General features: G+C 47.0%; 1 pseudogene; it reads left to right on the plus strand.

The window, feature by feature from the left end:
* The first annotated feature begins 19,298 nt into the window (after nt 1–19,298).
* On the plus strand, nt 19,299–19,420 carry LOC142217769 (small nucleolar RNA SNORA17; annotated as a pseudogene).
* The last annotated feature ends 917 nt before the right edge of the window (nt 19,421–20,337 follow it).

Genomic DNA, 20,337 nt, shown 5'->3' on the forward strand with positions numbered 1-20,337 from the left:
AGGGACCTTTGGGCCCCCCCAGAGTTTAGGGCCCAATAGCAACTGCTACTGCAACTTGTATGAATCCTGCATGCTGTTACCCCATTACTGCCTCCAGAATAAACAGTTTATCCTACCTACTCCATTGCTGAGACCAAGGTAAACCCCTTACTTTAGCATACCTCCCAACTTTTGAAGAACCGAAAGAGGGAGATATCCTATATCATATCATATTAGACATTTTATATACAGTCTATATTCTTCTATGGGCATAGAGATATAGGAGGGTGTGTTCTATTAGATGTGGCCATAATCAGTGGTGTAACGAGGAACGGCGGGGACCCGTAGCAAACTTTTGACATGGCCCCCCCCAACCCCGACTAACGCTCGCCTAAGGCCCCGACCGACCCCCCCCTCCCACATTCCTGCGCTTTCTATTATTCACATAGTGGCCTCTGTACACACTATTATACCCCATAGTGGCCCCTACACAAAGAATTATGTCCCATAGTGGCCCCTGCACACAGTATTATGTCCCATGGTGGCCCCTGCACACAGTATTATGTCCCATAGTGGCTCCTGTACACAGTATTATGCCCCATAATGTCCCCTATACACAGTATTATGCCCCATAGTGCCCCCTGCACACACTATTATGCCCCACTGTGGACACCCATGAACAATTATTATAGTCTGGGGCAGGGTCGGACTGGCCCACCGGTGTCCCGGTGAATCCCCCGGTGGGCCCCAGGCCCCGACTGTTAAATCCTCATTGTACTAATGCAGATACATTGGTCGGGGCCCCCAATCGAGCACCTGACCAATGCATCTGCATTTGCCTCAGAACACAGGGGCCTCCATTAGCTGATGCTGCACATAGTGTCCTCCCGATATATAGGGAAAGTATATACCGGAGGACACGTGTGCAGCTTCAGCATCAGCTATAATGGCAGCTCGTACTCCTCTCACTGACCTGCTGCTCTCCTGTGAGGACCTGCTGTGCTGCCCGCACTTCCTGCTTCCCTCCCCCTCCCCCTCACAGTGAGTCGTCTCTCACATCGGATCGTGTGGGGAAGACAGGAGCCGTCTCATGCAATGCTGTGCTCTTCTGGAAAATGTAAGTATATCCTTTTGGTAAAATCTGTCTATGTAATATGTATATATGTGTACATTTGTGTACTGTATGTGTGTTGTATATTGTGTGAGTACTGTATCTTTGTATATAGGTATGTATACTGTATACAGGTATGTATACAGTATACTACAATAATGTTTATGGGTGAGTGTATGTATGTATATATGTGAGTATATATAGTATTCATACATTCATATAAGTATATATATGACATATATGGTATCAGGGGCGTAACTACCATAGAGGCAGCGGAGGCGGCTGCCACAGGGCCCGGGCCATTAGGGGGCCTGGTGACAGCCGATACCGCTGCGTTTTTTGTTTTATTTTAATAGGCTGTTACGGGCCCTATTCACTTGCCGATCCTGGCTGGGCTGGGATCGGTAAGTGACACTGCGGGTCCCACAAATACCATCATTATACTCGGGGGTCTTTGCAGACCCCCGAGTATAATGATCGGCGGATCGGGAGAGGTAAGGGAACATAACAAACAGTGTTACTTACCTCTCCACGATCCTGCCAGGCATCCTTCCTGACGTCTCTGACGTCACATGAACCCGGCCTGCGTCCTGGGTCATGTGACGTCTGACGTCATTTCAGGGGCCACTATGGGGGATGATACTGTGTGCTGGGGCCAGTAAGGGACATAATACTGTGTGCAGGGGCCACTATGGGGGATGATACTGTGTGCTGGGGCCAGTAAGGGACATAATACTGTGTGCAGGGGCCAGTAAGGGACATAATACTGTGTGCAGGGGCCAGTAAGGGACATAATACTGTGTGCAGGGTCCACTATGGGCTATAATACTGTGTGCAGGGGACACTTTTGGGGATGATACTTTGTGCAGGGGCCAGTAAGGGACATAATACTGTGTGCAGGGGCCACTATGGGGGATAATACTGTGTGCAGGGGCCACTATGGGGGATAATACTGTGTGCAGGGGCCACTATGGGGGATAATACTGTGTGTAGGTGCCACTATGGGACATAATACTGTGTGCAGGGGCCACTATGGGACATTATACTGTGTGCAGGGGCCACTATGGGGCATAATACTGTGTGGAGGGGCCACTATGGGGGATAATACTGTGTGCAGGGGCCACTATGGGGGATAATACTGTGTGCAGGGGCCATTAAGGGTCATAATACTGTGTGCAGGGGCCATTATAGGGGAAAATACTGTGTGTCCACATAGATTAGATTTCCGCGCGGTCTCTGTACGGAACATGTGGACAGGAAAGTAGATCATGAAGTACTTTTCTGTCCGCATGTTCCGTGTGGACACCGCACGGAAAGCACACGGACTCCATTATAATCTATGGGGTCCAGATGCTTTCACTGCACACCGCTTGCTAATGCGTTCAGTAGTCTGTTCGGGGGCCACCATGCGGACTCCCCAAATGGATTACTGAACGCAGATGTGAACCAGGCCTGAGTGTGTAGGTATACAGTGTGTGCAATCCTATCCACACATTGCAGAAAAATACATGCAGTAGAGGTGTAAAAATAAAAAAAAAAAAAAAAAGTATACTCACCTGTCCCCAGCACCCCGTTGTCCCCGCCTGTGTCTGTTCGGTCTCACGGCCTCATTTCTGGAAATTCTTTACCTAACTAGTCTCAGCGGTCACATGAGGTGCAGGACTCCCAGCAAGGAGGCGCCAGTACGAGACTGAATGGACACTGGCAGCGCACAACGGAGTAACGGGGACAGATGAGTATGCTTTTTTATTTATTTGTTTTTTATTTTACACTTCCCATCCGGGACATGAGTTGCTCCAATTCCTGGACAACCACTTTAAGGGCTAGTTCACACGGGGAAGTTGGCAGCGGATTTTGAGGTGGAATCCGCCTCAAAATCCGCTGCCAAAAATGACTCCCAATGACTTCAATGGGAGCTGCTCGCTTCTTTTTTCCACTAGCTAGTAGCAGAAAAAAGAAGCGAGCTGCCCTATCTTGCCGCAGATTCCGCGGCTGAATCAATCTCAGCATCTGCGGCACGAGGCTCCGGCCCATTCATTTGGGTCTAATCCGGAGCGGAATGCCACGACGGGATGCCTGGCATCTGCGACAGAATGTTCACACGCAGAGTTCATGTATCTCCATGTGAACTAGCTCTAAAGGATTTATTCATCTTTCTAAGGGCTCGTTCACATCTGCGTTCACTGTCCTTATTGCAGGTTTCCGTTTCCTGCATAAAACAGATGCAGGAGACGGAAGTCTGCAGGAGACTTTCTCACCCATTCATTTGAATGGGTGAGAAAGCTGTCCGGCCGTGCGCGGCAGTGAGCGTTTTGCGCTCTCCGCCGCGAAACCGGGTTTTATAATCCGGACACAGAATCGGACATGCACTACTCTGTGTCCGGATAAAAAAATCCGGTTTCGCGGCGGAGAGCCTAAAACGCTCACCGCCGCTCACGGCCGGACCCGGTCTATGGTTTCCGTCTTCTGGCAGAAGACGGAAACCATAGAACGGAGTCATGAACGCAGGTGTGAACCCAGCGTTATATTGATGGTCTGTCCTTAGGATAAGCCATCAATATTACATCTGTGATGATACAACAGCCAGGACCTCTGCAGATCAGCCTTTTCCAGGACCGAGCAGCTACAGGGAATAGTAGCATTTCTAGGAGCCGCGCTGTTCACTTGCCATACAAGGTGTAGCAATACATTTAGGTAGTGCACATGGTATAGTGGGTGAGCAGCATGGCTCCCGACATGTTATTACTTTTAGACGTCGTGTTTTGGTACCGCTGATCTGCATTGTCCTGGGGGTGGGCCCCTAGAAACAATTCCACTGGTGGGCCCTAGCAGGGTCGGACTGGGGTGCCTAGGGCCCACCAGTGGGATTATTTCCAGGGGCCCACCCTACTGCCATATTAAATATCGCCCGTCCAGTTTTTGCCATTATACACGTTTAAAGTGCATTTTCACACACAATACAGTGTGCAAAACAGAACTGTATTGTCATTTGTACTAAATTGATCACTTTTAGCTGCGCCTTGGTTTACTGTCTTTGAATAGAAAAAATTATTTTATTTTATATATGGGTATGCATGGTGAATATCTGAGATCTGTGTGATATGGATCTTCTTACTTCATAATTCGGAAACTACTTCCCATCTTTTTCTCTACGCATTTCACCCTTTTGTATTAGGAATTCTCAGGAGATTAATATAATAGTTTTACCAGAGACGGATTAGATGTCCTAAGACCCTACATATAGAGCACAGGAGGCCTAGAGGTACCGTCCATGGATTTAAATCTAGCTACCATTCACGGAGGTAGGCAGTCAAAACTGCTGTTCTCCATGCCGATAGTGGATGTTGATACTTTGTGATCTAGCCGTGGATATGGATCTTAAATACATTCAGGCATGAGACCTAGCACCCAAACTTTGTTATGTTCTACACACATACACAGAAAATCAAACCAAAATGATTTTATTGCACAACCAAAGGCAACCAAATAAATAGCATTTAAATAAGTAATATAAAATTAAACATTAACTTAAGCTCCATTACAGACATTAACTTATTCTCCATCACAGATAGAGTTCAACAAACCTTACAAACAAAATAGTGCAAATAGCTGGCCTCTTTTGCCAGGCAATGTGACAAACATCAAAGTAGAAAACAGATGGACCCCATAACAGACAAAGGGGTATGATAGACCATATCCCTGTCAGGATTTCCATCTTCTTTTACTATAAACCTTAGTTTTAATGTATCAGCTGCACAATACAAACAACTAACCTTAAATAGAACAGAAGAAACATAATAAGACACAAAAGAAAACCATTTTACGCAACCAGTTTACAGCAGCAGTTTCTGAAGAACAGAAGATGAGTTTGCAAATCGATCAACAATGTCATCATAATCTAAAGACATTGAAATATCCCTCTCAATGTTCATTAAAATGAGGGATTCTAAAAGGTCTTGTCCAATCGATGACCTCAACCGATTTTTTACAATTTTTAGTTTTGAAAACACTCTTTCACAGGAAACTTGGGTGCAGGCCAGAGTAAGGAGTGTCTTATAGACCACAAAAAGATTTGTATATGCAGCAGAATGCAAGTTGTGATCATATAAAAGTCTATAGCAGCAGGTCAGGTAGTTTTCACAAGCTACATGTGTTCCATCATTGATGTCATCCTCACCATCACTATCAACACCAGCTTCACGAACATCGATTGCAGAAGGGAACGGTTTTTTCAAAGTGGCATAGTTCTCTTGGAAACTAAGAAGCTCAAGTTTAAGTTGTACAATATCAACATTTGCCATTTGTAATGTCTTTTTGTGTTAACTGGCCAAACCTTCTTGGGTCTAATTGTGATAGATCACGGATGAGGGTTTCATTTTTGGAAAATCTAACCTCAATGCTGGTTGTTGCCTGGTCTATAACCGAATTAAACACTTGACACTGGAAACCCTTAAGAGGGTCAGGGGGAGGCTCATCTTTAGCTAATTCACCAGGCATCATTTTTTTCTTTGCTGTCCTTTTTTGTGGTAAACTATGTTCAAGTACGGCCTTTACAGACTGCTCATCCAGAATGGTTTCAGTCATTTCAATGAACTGGTTAACTAATGTAGTCAGATCTGAAAATGAGTCTCTAAGACAACCAATCTGTCTTTTGGCATTCTCTATCATTCGCCAAGCCTGCAGAATGTCCAGTCCTCGGGTCTGTAGATAGTCAGAAACTGGACTTGCAATTTCAAATATCTGCATAAACAGAAATGCTATAAGCAAGGTTTCATACCTTGTCCATCCATGAAGCAAACTGTTTGCCTCGTTCACAGTTTTACTGTCAAATCGAGGAGAATCAGCGATGTGTTCCAAGCAGTACAATAGGGTAGTATACAGCTGTTTTGAAGAATCGTGAGATGAGCCAAAAATTGTACTCAGTGCCCTTGGCTTACTCCACCACCGAGTGTCTCCTATTTTTTTTAGCCTGGTAAATTTTGCAGAGCCCTGAGACTGAGACGATACCTGTTCTGTCCAAATAGATGATCTCTTATAGGATTCGGAGAAAAATACAGCTGTTTTTTCCAACATGCCAAAGAATGATTTTACTGAAGTGACACACTGACTGACATCAACGATCACTAAATTCAGGATGTGAGCATAGCACCAAGTATATATGGAATTGTTTGCTACAGCTTTTATGCGAGCTTGGACTCCGTTGTAGCAGCCGCTCATATTTGCTGCACCATCAAATGAACAGCCAATGATATTAGTAACACTTAGAGAAAACTTTTCTAATTTGCCTTTCAGCTCTGTGAAAAGCTCTTCACCAGTTGTGCTACTGACATTGATTAAAGAAAAGAGTCGTTCATGGACATTCCTGTCCTTGACATATCGCACAATTATGCTGCATTGCTCCTTAATAGAGATGAGCGAACACTAAAATGTTCGAGGTTCGAAATTCGATTCGAACAGCCGCTCACTGTTCGAGTGTTCGAATGGGTTTCGAACCCCATTATAGTCTATGGGGAACATAAACTCGTTAAGGGGGAAACCCAAATTCGTGTCTGGAGGGTCACCAAGTCCACTATGACACCCCAGGAAATGATACCAACACCCTGGAATGACACTGGGACAGCAGGGGAAGCATGTCTGGGGGCATAAAAGTCACTTTATTTCATGGAAATCCCTGTCAGTTTGCGATTTTCGCAAGCTAACTTTTCCCCATAGAAATGCATTGGCCAGTGCTGATTGGCCAGAGTACGGAACTCGACCAATCAGCGCTGGCTCTGCTGGAGGAGGCGGAGTCTAAGATAGCTCCACACCAGTCTCCATTCAGGTCCGACCTTAGACTCCGCCTCCTCCGGCAGAGCCAGCGCTGATTGGCCGAAGGCTGGCCAATGCATTCCTATGCGAATGCAGACTTAGCAGTGCTGAGTCAGTTTTGCTCAACTACACATCTGATGCACACTCGGCACTGCTACATCAGATGTAGCAATCTGATGTAGCAGAGCCGAGGGTGCACTAGAACCCCTGTGCAAACTCAGTTCACGCTAATAGAATGCATTGGCCAGCGCTGATTGGCCAATGCATTCTATTAGCCCAATGAAGTAGAGCTGAATGTGTGTGCTAAGCACACACATTCAGCACTGCTTCATCAAGCCAATACAATGCATTAGCCAGTGCTGATTGGCCAGAGTACGGAATTCGGCCAATCAGCGCTGGCCAATGCATTCTATTAGCCCGATGAAGTAGAGCTGAATGTGTGTGCTAAGCACACACATTCAGCACTGCTTCATCAAGCCAATACAATGCATTAGCCAGTGCTGATTGGCCAGAGTACGGAATTCGGCCAATCAGCGCTGGCTCTGCTGGAGGAGGCGGAGTCTAAGATCGCTCCACACCAGTCTCCATTCAGGTCCGACCTTAGACTCCGCCTCCTCCGGCAGAGCCAGCGCTGATTGGCCGAAGGCTGGCCAATGCATTCCTATGCGAATGCAGACTTAGCAGTGCTGAGTCAGTTTTGCTCAACTACACATCTGATGCACACTCGGCACTGCTACATCAGATGTAGCAATCTGATGTAGCAGAGCCGAGGGTGCACTAGAACCCCTGTGCAAACTCAGTTCACGCTAATAGAATGCATTGGCCAGCGCTGATTGGCCAATGCATTCTATTAGCCCGATGAAGTAGAGCTGAATGTGTGTGCTAAGCACACTCATTCAGCACTGCTTCATCACGCCAATACAATGCATTAGCCAGTGCTGATTGGCCAGAGTACGGAATTCGGCCAATCAGCGCTGGCCAATGCATTCTATTAGCCCGATGAAGTAGAGCTGAATGTGTGTGCTAAGCACACACATTCAGCACTGCTTCATCAAGCCAATACAATGCATTAGCCAGTGCTGATTGGCCAGAGTACGGAATTCGGCCAATCAGCGCTGGCTCTGCTGGAGGAGGCGGAGTCTAAGGTCGGACCTGAATGGAGACTGGTGTGGAGCGATCTTAGACTCCGCCTCCTCCAGCAGAGCCAGCGCTGATTGGCCGAATTCCGTACTCTGGCCAATCAGCACTGGCTAATGCATTGTATTGGCGTGATGAAGCAGTGCTGAATGTGTGTGCTTAGCACACACATTCAGCTCTACTTCATCGGGCTAATAGAATGCATTGGCCAGCGCTGATTGGCCGAATTCCGTACTCTGGCCAATCAGTGCTGGCCAATGCATTCTATTAGCTTGATGAAGCAGAGTGTGCACAAGGGTTCAAGCGCACCCTCGGCTCTGATGTAGCAGAGCCGAGGCTGCACAAGGGTTCAAGCGCACCCTCGGCTCTGATGTAGGAGAGCCGAGGGTGCACTTGAACCCTTGTGCAGCCTCGGCTCTGCTACATCAGAGCCGAGGGTGCGCTTGAACCCTTGTGCACACTCTGCTTCATCAAGCTAATAGAATGCATTGGCCAGCGCTGATTGGCCAATGTATTCTATTAGCCTGATGAAGTAGAGCTGAATGTGTGTGCTAAGCACACACATTCAGCTCTACTTCATCGGGCTAATAGAATGCATTGGCCAGCGCTGATTGGCCAGAGTACGGAACTCGACCAATCAGCGCTGGCTCTGCTGGAGGAGGCGGAGTCTAAGATCGCTCCACACCAGTCTCCATTCAGGTCCGACCTTAGACTCCGCCTCCTCCAGCAGAGCCAGCGCTGATTGGCCGAATTCCGTACTCTGGCCAATCAGCACTGGCTAATGCATTGTATTGGCGTGATGAAGCAGTGCTGAATGTGTGTGCTTAGCACACACATTCAGCTCTACTTCATCGGGCTAATAGAATGCATTGGCCAATCAGCGCTGGCCAATGCATTCTATTAGCGTGAACTGAGTTTGCACAGGGGTTCTAGTGCACCCTCGGCTCTGCTACATCAGATTGCTACATCTGATGTAGCAGTGCCGAGTGTGCATCAGATGTGTAGTTGAGCAAAACTGACTCAGCACTGCTAAGTCTCTGCATTCGCATAGGAATGCATTGGCCAGCCTTCGGCCAATCAGCGCTGGCTCTGCCGGAGGAGGCGGAGTCTAAGGTCGGACCTGAATGGAGACTGGTGTGGAGCGATCTTAGACTCCGCCTCCTCCAGCAGAGCCAGCGCTGATTGGTCGAGTTCCGTACTCTGGCCAATCAGCGCTGGCCAATGCATTCTATTAGCCCGATGAAGTAGAGCTGAATGTGTGTGCTTAGCACACACATTCAGCTCTACTTCATCAGGCTAATAGAATACATTGGCCAATCAGCGCTGGCCAATGCATTCTATTAGCTTGATGAAGCAGAGTGTGCACAAGGGTTCAAGCGCACCCTCGGCTCTGATGTAGCAGAGCTGAGGGTGCACAAGGGTTCAAGTGCACCCTCGGCTCTCCTACATCAGAGCCGAGGGTGCGCTTGAACCCTTGTGCAGCCTCGGCTCTGCTACATCAGAGCCGAGGGTGCGCTTGAACCCTTGTGCACACTCTGCTTCATCAAGCTAATAGAATGCATTGGCCAGCACTGATTGGCCAGAGTACGGAATTCGGCCAATCAGCGCTGGCCAATGCATCCCTATGGGAAAAAGTTTATCTCACAAAAATCACAATTACACACCCGATAGAGCCCCAAAAAGTTATTTTTAATAACATTCCCCCCTAAATAAAGGTTATCCCTAGCTATCCCTGCCTGTACAGCTATCCCTGTCTCATAGTCACAAAGTTCACATTCTCATATGACCCGGATTTGAAATCCACTATTCGTCTAAAATGGAGGTCACCTGATTTCGGCAGCCAATGACTTTTTCCAATTTTTTTCAATGCCCCCAGTGTCGTAGTTCCTGTCCCACCTCCCCTGCGCTGTTATTGGTGCAAAAAAGGCGCCAGGGAAGGTGGGAGGGGAATCGAATTTTGGCGCACTTTACCACGTGGTGTTCGATTCGATTCGAACATGGCGAACACCCTGATATCCGATCGAACATGTGTTCGATAGAACACTGTTCGCTCATCTCTACTCCTTAACTGCAACATCCTGGGTGCTGTCCATTTCTACACTGAATTGTACAGCTTCTTGGACATCCTTGCTTATTTTCTGCTTCACCATATTACCCATTATTAGAATCAGCCGGTTTATAGAAGTTTTGCTTAGAAAAGTAACAAGATTACCTCTCCCTTTACTTTCTGGGTGTTTGGTTTTTCTTTTTTGACTCATGACTATTACTTCATCAACATGTTTTTTGAAGGTAGGATCACATTTGCTGCAAAGTATTGCCAACTCCAGAAAATTGCCATGGTTTAAGTTTGCATTTAGTAAAGCATGAGCAGCCTCGTCCTTCCCCCTATAGGCAAGAGCTAACTTTGCAATACAAAGAATGATGTCAATGATTCTCTTAACTACAGCTCGATTTTGCTGCACCTTTTCTTTTTTTTTATTTGCTAGATTGACATTGATCAAAGTTTCAATGTCGGCATTTCTTTCTGCAGACAAATAAGCAGATACAGATGCCTGATGAAACTTGGACTCCTCATGTTCTTTAATGCGTGAATACACGTGTATTTTGTCAGCCTTCCACCCAGTAATAAACATGCTTCGCCTATTAGGGCCAAAAGCCATACAAGTTGAACAAAAAAGTTCTTGTGTTTCTACCCGATAGGACAGCCATTTTCTCTGAATTGCGCTGCCACCAGGCACAGAGCGTAGATACACTCTGTGTGCTTGAAAAGGCAGTATGTGACTAGCATCTGTCATTGGCTGGACTGGGTGCATTTTCATGAAATTTAATTTAGCAGTCAGGTTACACATGGGGTCTGGAGCCTCAAAAGCATTGCTTGCAGATGATGTGGAAGGTATTTCGGACAAAATAATGTCTGAGCTTTCTGATTCTCTCTCTTCCTCAAATTCGCCTAAGCTGGAGATATCTTTCATTGCTTCAGATAAAGATGATTCATCTTCACTAACTACGGATGGCCCTACATCTGCCACTGCTTCAGGCTGCGGAGCAGCTTCAGAACCAGATGTTGGTTGCACAGAGCTTTGGCTTGTAGCACCTACTGAATGCCATAATTTCTGCTGCCCTGGAGCTGATCCAGCTTTTTCCAGGTTTTTTCTGGTTGCTTCCTGTCTCTTTTGTGCACCGGTTTTATATTTTTTTTTTTCTGGGGACTGCTTCTTCAGATTTACCCTCAGAAGCACAGGGCCGTTTAGAAGACATTGCCCTATAAGTAAGATAAAATGAAATTATATACTATGCTAAGAAATGTAACTGCTTATAGCTTTTTGACATGCTCCTATATAAAGTATGAGAACTTTAAAATATCACTGGTAAAATGTCTGTCAATCCCAACACAAGTTGCATCAACCAGTTACACTACTGGAAGTTCAGTAAATATGTCTGATTTAAACTCATATTTCTGAAGATTACTTTTTGATTTTCCATGCCACCATCTATATTTATAAAGATACTGCAGGTTTTATCCGGCCCACCATACTTAAAGTGGATTTCTGGCCTAAAAACATTGCTCACTTGTCCTAAGGATAGTTCATCAATATCAGATCTATGGTTCACATCTGCGCCCAGATTCCATTCGGGGGAATCCGTTCCCCATTCCACTTGTAAAATGAGGCGAGAAAATTATTACCAATTATACTCTATGGGGTTTTTGGGTAACCGCTTTATAAGCGGATTGGGTTTCCATTTTTCAGGTCTTCAAGTGGTCCGGAAGAAAGGAAACTGGGCGCAGGTGTGAACCTAGCATCAGAAAGAATATGGGAAATAAAAGACGGTGGCTCCATACTTTGTATAGTGGGTGTGCTGGGATTCCTCAGCTCTGCTGCCATTCACTAGAATAGGAACTGAGCTGAAATACTCTGGCATGTTGTTACGGTTCTGTGTGTATATATAAAATAATTAACAGAACTGCTAAACTGCAGAACACTGCAATGAGGTCCACAGGCCCCAGGGAAAGGGGCGGCCGTGTGCCTGAAAAACGAACCACCAGTTAACTGCACTGGCAGTGATGTTGTGTGGCACCAATGTGAACAGGCTGCAATAGGTTTACACCAGTTGACTTCACTGGGTAACAGTATTGAGCAGCTCCTGTGTGAACAGGCTGCAATTTAGGTTGACTCCAGTTAATTTCACTGGGTAACAGTATTGTGCAGCTTCAGTGTGAGTGGCTGCGGCAAAGGCTGCCAGGGGTTAACCGCCACCCCTGTCAGCAACCCAAAAGAGCTCCACAACAGCTTAGGAGCTACAATACTACTGGACAGAGCCAATAGGCCATTCAGTTCCCTACCAGCAGTACCCAGGAATCCTACCTAGAATACCTGAACTGGCAACCTAGTTTTAATGGGAACCTTTCCCTGACCTCTCTGTCTCAATATAATAGTCAAAGTGTGAGCACCGGGCGGGTGTCGGCTCACACTATTTAAAGGCTAGTCTCCGCCCAACAGGGGCGGTGGCATGACGTCACCGATCATGCTCAGTATGGCAAAAATGGGACTTAGCCTCTGCGCAGGCCCAAATTGTCTGAGCATGCTCAGTAGGGAAAGAATGGCACTTAGCCTCCAAGCGGCTCAAAAATGTCTGAGCATGCTCAGTGGGCCGAAAGCTGGACTTAGACTCCAGACACTTCCCTGCACAACGCCGAGGGTGAGGTTTGGATTGGCCCGCAGGTGGCGCTATGCGCTGGACGGGAGGCCTGCGGGACCTGATCCTAACACATGTCCACTATATAGTGGATGGAGACATCTGCTTTTGGTTCCATACCCAGTTTCTCTCTGAAACAGCTCATCATCCCCATCCCCAATCTGATACTGATGGCCTATCCTGTATGAACAATTTTACAATGTATTTACACACTATGCAGAACACAACACTACAACAAAAGCAGGGTAGAAAAGCCATTGCTATGCAACACAAGAAAAAACAACACAGAAGAGGAGTCAGCAAACCGAGGTCAAACCAGAGAGGCAAAACAGTACCAAATCACAATCCAAAAGACTAGTCAATAAGCCAAGAAGCAGAGGTCAGTAAATACAAAACAAGAGCAAGGACAAAGCAAGGTCAGAGACAATATCCAGCAAACATTTAAGGAAGCCCAGAACCCGTCCCAGGCTTGATTGGCAGATAAGCTTTCAAACACAACGCAAACACCCCTTAGGGTGCATTCACACGGTGGAAAATGGCTGAATTTGGTGTGGAATCCATGACAGATTCAGTGCTGAAAAAAAAGCCTCCCATTGACTTCAATGGGTTCCTTTTTCTGTAAAGCAACCCACTGAAGTCAATGGGAGGCTTCTTTAGCGCTGAATCTAATGCAGATTCCACACCAAATTCACCAGTATTTTCCTCTGTGTGAATGCACCCTAACAATAACAACACAATGACAAGAGACCGGGAACAGGTAATCATAAGCAGACAGGCCTCCTGCACTGTACAATGCGGCATGAGAATGGTGCAGGAGTCCGAACGGGTGAGGACGTAACATGAGTATAATTTTTCTTTATAAGGGGTCATTCACACGGAGTAACGCCTCGCGTGTATCAGAGGCGTACACGCCGGCGTTACGGCAGGGCATTCACTTCAATGGGAGCGCTTGTAGCACCGCCGTTACAGCGGCGTTATGAGTGCTCCCATTGAAGTGAATGGGAAGTGCTCAGCAGCCCTGCCGTAACGCTGGCGTGTACGCCTCTGATACACGCGAGGCGTTACTCCGTGTGAATGGCCCCTTATGCTGTGTTTTTTTCTCTTTCAGGTTACGATGATCCATTGCATTATGTTGGATTCCATCGATGATCATCATTTCTGTTTTATTTTTTTTAAATTCTTTAATAAAATGGTCAACGATTTGTCTATTTCAATAAAAACAATTTTTTTTCATGTCTCGAGTTTTTATAAATCCTTTCTTACCCCTTAGTAATGGCGACTGGTAGACAGCATCCATTACTAAGGTGTGGCTTAGCATTAGTGGTGAATATTCTAGCACTAACCCTCCAATTATTACCCCGTACCTAATGCTGAGGAGAATTGGTTATCATCCAATACCCAGCTGTTTAATAGAGACTGCTGAGGATTGGGGCAGTCACAGGCTGGAATTATTAGGGTCAGTGCACACTGAATTTTTTGGTGCTTATTTTGACGCTAAATCCGCCTCCAAAAAAAGCCTCCCAATAGAACTCAAAATAAGCACCAAAAAAACTCAGTGTGCACTGACCTTTAGGCTGGAAAAGGCCGAAAACAACAGGCTGGTATTATGGCTGAGAAGGGCCAAAAACCATGCCATTTCCACCCTTGTAATGTCAGAATACTGTTTTGTTGTATTTGACTAGCTCAGAAATATTGGGGGGACCCTATGTTGCTTTATAATTAGAAAAAAAAATGACATAGGGTCCCCCCAATTTTTAATAACCAGCCAGATATAACAAGCAGCAGCAGCCTGACATTACAAGGGTGGTAAGGACCATGGTTTTTGGCCCTTCCCAGCCTTATAATACCAGCCTGCGACCACCCCAATCCCCAGCAGTCTCTTTAGACAGCTGGGTATTGGACGATACCCAGCTCTTCCCGGCACCCCTGATGGTGTTGGGTACCGGGGTAATAATTGGAGGGTTAGTGCTAGAATATTCACCAGCTAACACTAAGCCACACCTTAGTAATGGATGCTGTCTATCAGACAGTCACCATTACTAAGGGGGTAAGAAAGTATTTTTTTTAAAAAAAAATAAATCAAGAGACATGAGAGAATTTTTTTTTTTACTGAAATAAAAACTCCCTCAGACAACCCTCGTTGACCATTTTATTTAAAAAAAACAAAAAACGATCATCGATGGAGTCCAACGAATCCGATGTAATCCAAGCGATCCATCATAACCTGAAAGATAAAAAAAACCCCTGTATGACGGAGAGATTGCCGCTGTTGTGAACATAGCATAAGGCTATGGCTACACTACTACTTCCGTCATGCAACCAGTGTCGCTTGGGACTCTTTCACATTAGTGAATGGAGTTGCATTGGGTCCCTCAGGTTGCAATGTGACTCCATTCACTAACATGAGTGAAAGAATCACAGGGCGACACATCTTTGGTTGCATGACGGAAGTTATAGTGCAGCCATAGCCTAATGCTAGGTTCACAACAGCGGCAAGCTCTCCGTCATACAGGTCCGCCATGGGACCAGAATGACGGAGAGGTGGGCTGTCAAAATGGCGGTTACACCCAGACAGTGGCAGACCTCATTAACATAATGAGGTCTGCCAGGTGTCAGCCATTTTCAAAGTGAAAGGCAGATACCCAAGTCCTCAGTGATTTCTGAAACTTGGGTATTGTTATGCTGGAGCCCTAGAAAAGGGCACCAGCATAACAATAGAGTGGGACATTATCTATGGGGTGGGTGGACTACAACTCTCAGCAGCTCCGGGGCATCTGGAGCTGCTGGGAGTTGTAGTCCACCCACCCCATAGGTAATGTCTCACTGTATTGTTATGCTGGTGCCCTTTTCTAGGGCTTCAGCATAACAATACAGTGAGACATTACCTATGGGGTGGGTGCACTACAACTCCCAGCAGCTCCAGGACATCTGGAGCAGCTGGGAGTTGTAGTAATTGAAAGATTGGGGGGGCAAAATAGGGGACAATAAAAGCAGGGAATTTGTAAAATTCCCACTTACCTTGTCGCTGTCTGCAGGTCTGGCCTCCGCTTCTTCAATCCAGCCGCCGCGCTCTGCTCTGACGCATCAGGAAAAGAGCTGCGGCTGGATTGGCCAGTTTGTTTACAGGTTACATGGGGGCGGGCCCAACTACGGACGTTCTCCCGCCCGCCACTGCGCTACGCCGGCAGCTGTAAGCAATGCTTTAGGTAGGCGACATGGCTAAACCTCCTCTTGGGCAGCAGGGCAGGGGCCCGATTTGCAATGTCAGGGCCCCGATCGGTCCCCTAACCATCCCGATCGGCCCTTGATCATGCAGATCGGGCCCCTGCCTATACTTTTTCTTAAATAAAATGATCAAAAATATAGTCGGGGCCTGGGGCCCACCGGGGGATCCCCCGGTGCTCCGGCAGGCCAGTCCGACCCTGGGCCCTAGACACCCCAGTCCGACCCTGGTCTGGGGTCTTTGCAGACCCCAGAGAATAATAATCGGAGACCGAGAGGGGATACAATAATAAAAAACAATGTTACTTTCCTATCTCTGGCTCCGCTGCAGTCCTTGGTCCATATTACCTCTTATGTAATACAATGCCTATATAAATACTACTTGTGCTTATGGTGTCACATATGTTCACATATCTGGTGTTAGACATGAAATACAGAGTCCAGATGCCACATCTTACTTCAGCCATATACACAGTGTTATACAGAAGCCATGTGAATACTGCCATACAGAGCTATATTAAGAGTGCCATACAGAGCTATACTAATACTGCCATACAGTGCTATATTAAGAGTGCCACGCTATTACTGTCATACAGTTACCATCACTGACTGATGCGCATACAGGACATAAAACGTGTCAGTTTCAGCTCAGTACATAGACCAGTGCTGCCATGCCTATAGGCTCCGCCCCTTTTACTCAGTCACGTGACTTGAGGCAGCTCACCCGCCCACGCGATGCTCTGTGACATCACAATCGAGCTGTAGAATCTTTACCAACATTCTAAGTAGAATGTAGAATATTTACCAACGGTAAGTGCAGGAGACGGCAGTCTGGACTCTGAAGAAAGAGGAGGAACAAACAAAAGGAGAGCGCCCAACAGGAGGAGGAGCCATATCAAGGAGGAGAGCGCCCAACAGGAGGAGAAGCCATATCAAGGAGGAGAGCGCCCAACAGGAGGAGGAGCCATATCAAGGAGGAGAGCGCCCAACAGGAGGAGGAGCCATATCAAGGAGGAGAGCGCCCAACAGGAGGAGAAGCCATATCAAGGAGGAGAGCGCCCAACAGGAGGAGGAGCCATATCAAGGAGGAGAGCGCCCAACAGGAGGAGAAGCCATATCAAGGAGGAGAGCGCCCAACAGGAGGAGAAGCCATATCAAGGAGGAGAGCGCCCAACAGGAGGAGGAGCCATATCAAGGAGGAGAGCGCCCAACAGGAGGAGGAGCCATATCAAGGAGGAGAGCGCCCAACAGGAGGAGGAGCCATATCAAGGAGGAGAGCGCCCAACAGGAGGAGGAGCCATATCAAGGAGGAGAGCGCCCAACAGGAGGAGCCATATCAAGGAGGAGAGCGCCCAACAGGAGGAGAAGCCATATCAAGGAGGAGAGCGCCCAACAGGAGGAGGAGCCATATCAAGGAGGAGAGCGCCCAACAGGAGGAGGAGCCATATCAAGGAGGAGAGCGCCCAACAGGAGGAGCCATATCAAGGAGGAGAGTGCCCAACAGGAGGAGCCATATCCAGGAGGGGAGCGCCCAACAGGAGGAGCAATATCAAGGAGGTGAGCGCCCAACAGGAGGAGCCATATCCAGGAGGAGAGCGCCCAACAGGAGGAGCCATATCCAGGAGGAGAGCGCCCAACAGGAGGAGCCATATCCAGGAGGAGAACACTGCTGATTGGAGAATCCACAGCCAGAAGCAGGAGCTGGTATTGCAGGTATGAAGAGAGTAAATTTAGGCAGAGGCTCCATCTAGTGGCTGCTGTGTAGAATGACAGCTTTGGGAGCCAGTTACCAAGTAATGTTAAGGTTAAAGGAACGGAGTGTTCTTAAACTGTCAGCACATATGTCCTATAAAGGGCGATGTAACCATGTTATTACCAACAGTTTTGCTACAATGTGACAGTTGCCTGCTTTTACTGAGCATGCCATACACCAAGTATCTCCCTCCCCATCAGTGCAGTCATTCTTGAGAAATCTATTGTAAAACCATTATTTGAAGTTTGTTCATGAATTTCTTTATTATCATCTGATATGTTTTGTAAATCCTGCATGCTGACTGTCTTCTATTAGTATAAATACAACCACATAAACCAGGAATCCAGGAACACGCACTAGATACATGGTTATATGTCATTTATCATTTAGGCTGACTGAGCTCACACCTCTGTTATAGGAACAAAAAAATGCAATTTAAGTGGCGGATGGATCTATCATATAGCGCATCTCTATAGACCCCATTATAATTGTATAGACTATTTTATATAGTTTATATGTTAAATACCAACAAATATCATATCAGACATTTTATATGTAGTCTATATTCTTCTATGGGCCCATCTCCCCTCATACAGATATAGGAGGGTGTGTTCTATTAGATGTGGCCATAATCAGTGCGCTACACCTGATCGACTCTGCAGCGACATACATAGAGATGGGAGCACCTGATTTCTTTTCAAACATGTAGCTTTATGGGTGGCCCATACCCAACAAGATCAAGTTCTACAAAAGTGGATACCTTTTCCGTCTCGTGTCACCTGAAGATTGCAGTTGTTCCAGCCCTGTCGTCCATCACAGGGGTGAATTTTTATACACTGATGCAGCACACAGCCTTGTATGTCTGCATTTCTTGTCTTATGCCTTTTCACTGGCATCTTCTCCTCAGCCCTGAAAATTAAAACGCATGATGCTTTTTCTTTTCTTGCTCCAAGAGGATGACCTGACGCCAGAAGAAAATGGCATAGCTTTTTTGCGTTTCATTTTTTCAGATGTTCTGGACCATCAGCTACTTTACTATCATTTACTTTTACGTAGATGATAGGAAATATTGTGTGCTAATGCAACAATTCTGGAGATGGTTAGGGCATGTTTAACACCATGGGTGAACGCCCTGAAGTTGGCATCCATGTTGTTGAATTCAATTGACTGTGTCTGATTGTTCAGAATATTGACCCTTTTGTAGTTCATCGAAGCGGCGAACTTCTTCCTTGCGATTGGCTTCAGCGTTGAGTTCCAGGTTCCTGCCCTCATGGTGGACAAGGAAGGGACTTTTTTATGACAGATAGAAGACAAATGGTGTATTCATATGCTTTTAGGAGAATGCACCTCTTATGGGTATGTCGGATCGTAGTACGCTACACCTGATCGACTCCGTGGCGACATACATAGAAACGGGTGCACCTGACTTCTTTTCAAGCAGAAGCAAGTACTACTGCTACTGGCGTCAGGGGCCCGGCCAAATTTAAAAATGGGGGGGGCCCGGGCCCCCTGGCGCCGGCAGCAGTCATACGTCGGCATACGTGGCTGAAGCAAGGAGCTGACACAGGTCAGCTCCTCGCTTCGCCGCTGCGGCCTCTCTCGCTGACACATATGCGGCTGGCTTCAGCCGCATATGTGTCAGCGGCAGCGAGAGAGGCGGCAGCGGCGAAGCGAGGAGCTGACACAGGTCAGCTCCTCACTTCGCCGCCGGCTATCCGGCAGTGTAGACGCGATGTGATGACGTCACATCGCGTCTACAACTGTGCGCCAGTAAGAGAGAGAGGCTCGCAGAGAACAGCGGGGGAACGAGGAAAAGGTAAGTGTAATGTGGATTATGTGGAACGTGAAACTGGGGGCAGATGAAGGAGAGGACGGCATGACACTGGGGGCAGAGATGGAGGGACATGAATCTGGGGGCAGAGATGGAGAGGACGGCATGACACTGGGGGCAGAGATGGAGGGACATGAATCTGAGGGCAGAGATGGAGGGGACATGAATCTGGGGGCAGAGATGGAGGGGACATGAATCTGGGGGCAGAGATGGTGGGACATGAATCTGGGGGCAGAGATGAAGGGGACATGAATCTGGGGGCAGATGAAGGGTGTATATGAAGCTGGGGGAGAGACGGAGGGGGGACATATAATTTACGGGTGACTGTAGGAGGATTATACAGTGTGTGGGCACATGAAAAATTAATGAATGGGCGGAGTCAACATAACAGTGGGTGGGGCTAAATTTCCCGCGCCGCACATTTTATCACTCTTTTGGTTCTTCAAAAGTTGGGAGGTATGGGTACAGGGGGCAATGGAAAGATGTTAGAGGGTGGACGGGGGGAATTGTTGGGACATCGGGTGTGCGGCACTGCGGAGAGGGAACTGGGGCAATAATATATAAGTTTTTAGCTGGAGAATAATAATGATGTAGGCGGCTATGTTACTAGCATAGCAGCCTGTTTGGGGGTGGGATTTTCACTTTAAAGGAGTATTCACGTTGCGTTTTTGGCCTCCCTTGCCGGGATACGTTGGTAACCAGTCACAATCAGCTCCCCACTTATCCCTGCACGGAGAACTGCAGGCTCCCCTTTTTTTTAATGGCCAGTTCTTCATGCAGGGATAAGTTGACAGCTGATTT

Source organism: Leptodactylus fuscus, chromosome 8 (genome assembly GCF_031893055.1).
Source record: "Leptodactylus fuscus isolate aLepFus1 chromosome 8, aLepFus1.hap2, whole genome shotgun sequence".
NCBI classification, from domain to species: domain Eukaryota; kingdom Metazoa; phylum Chordata; class Amphibia; order Anura; family Leptodactylidae; genus Leptodactylus; species Leptodactylus fuscus.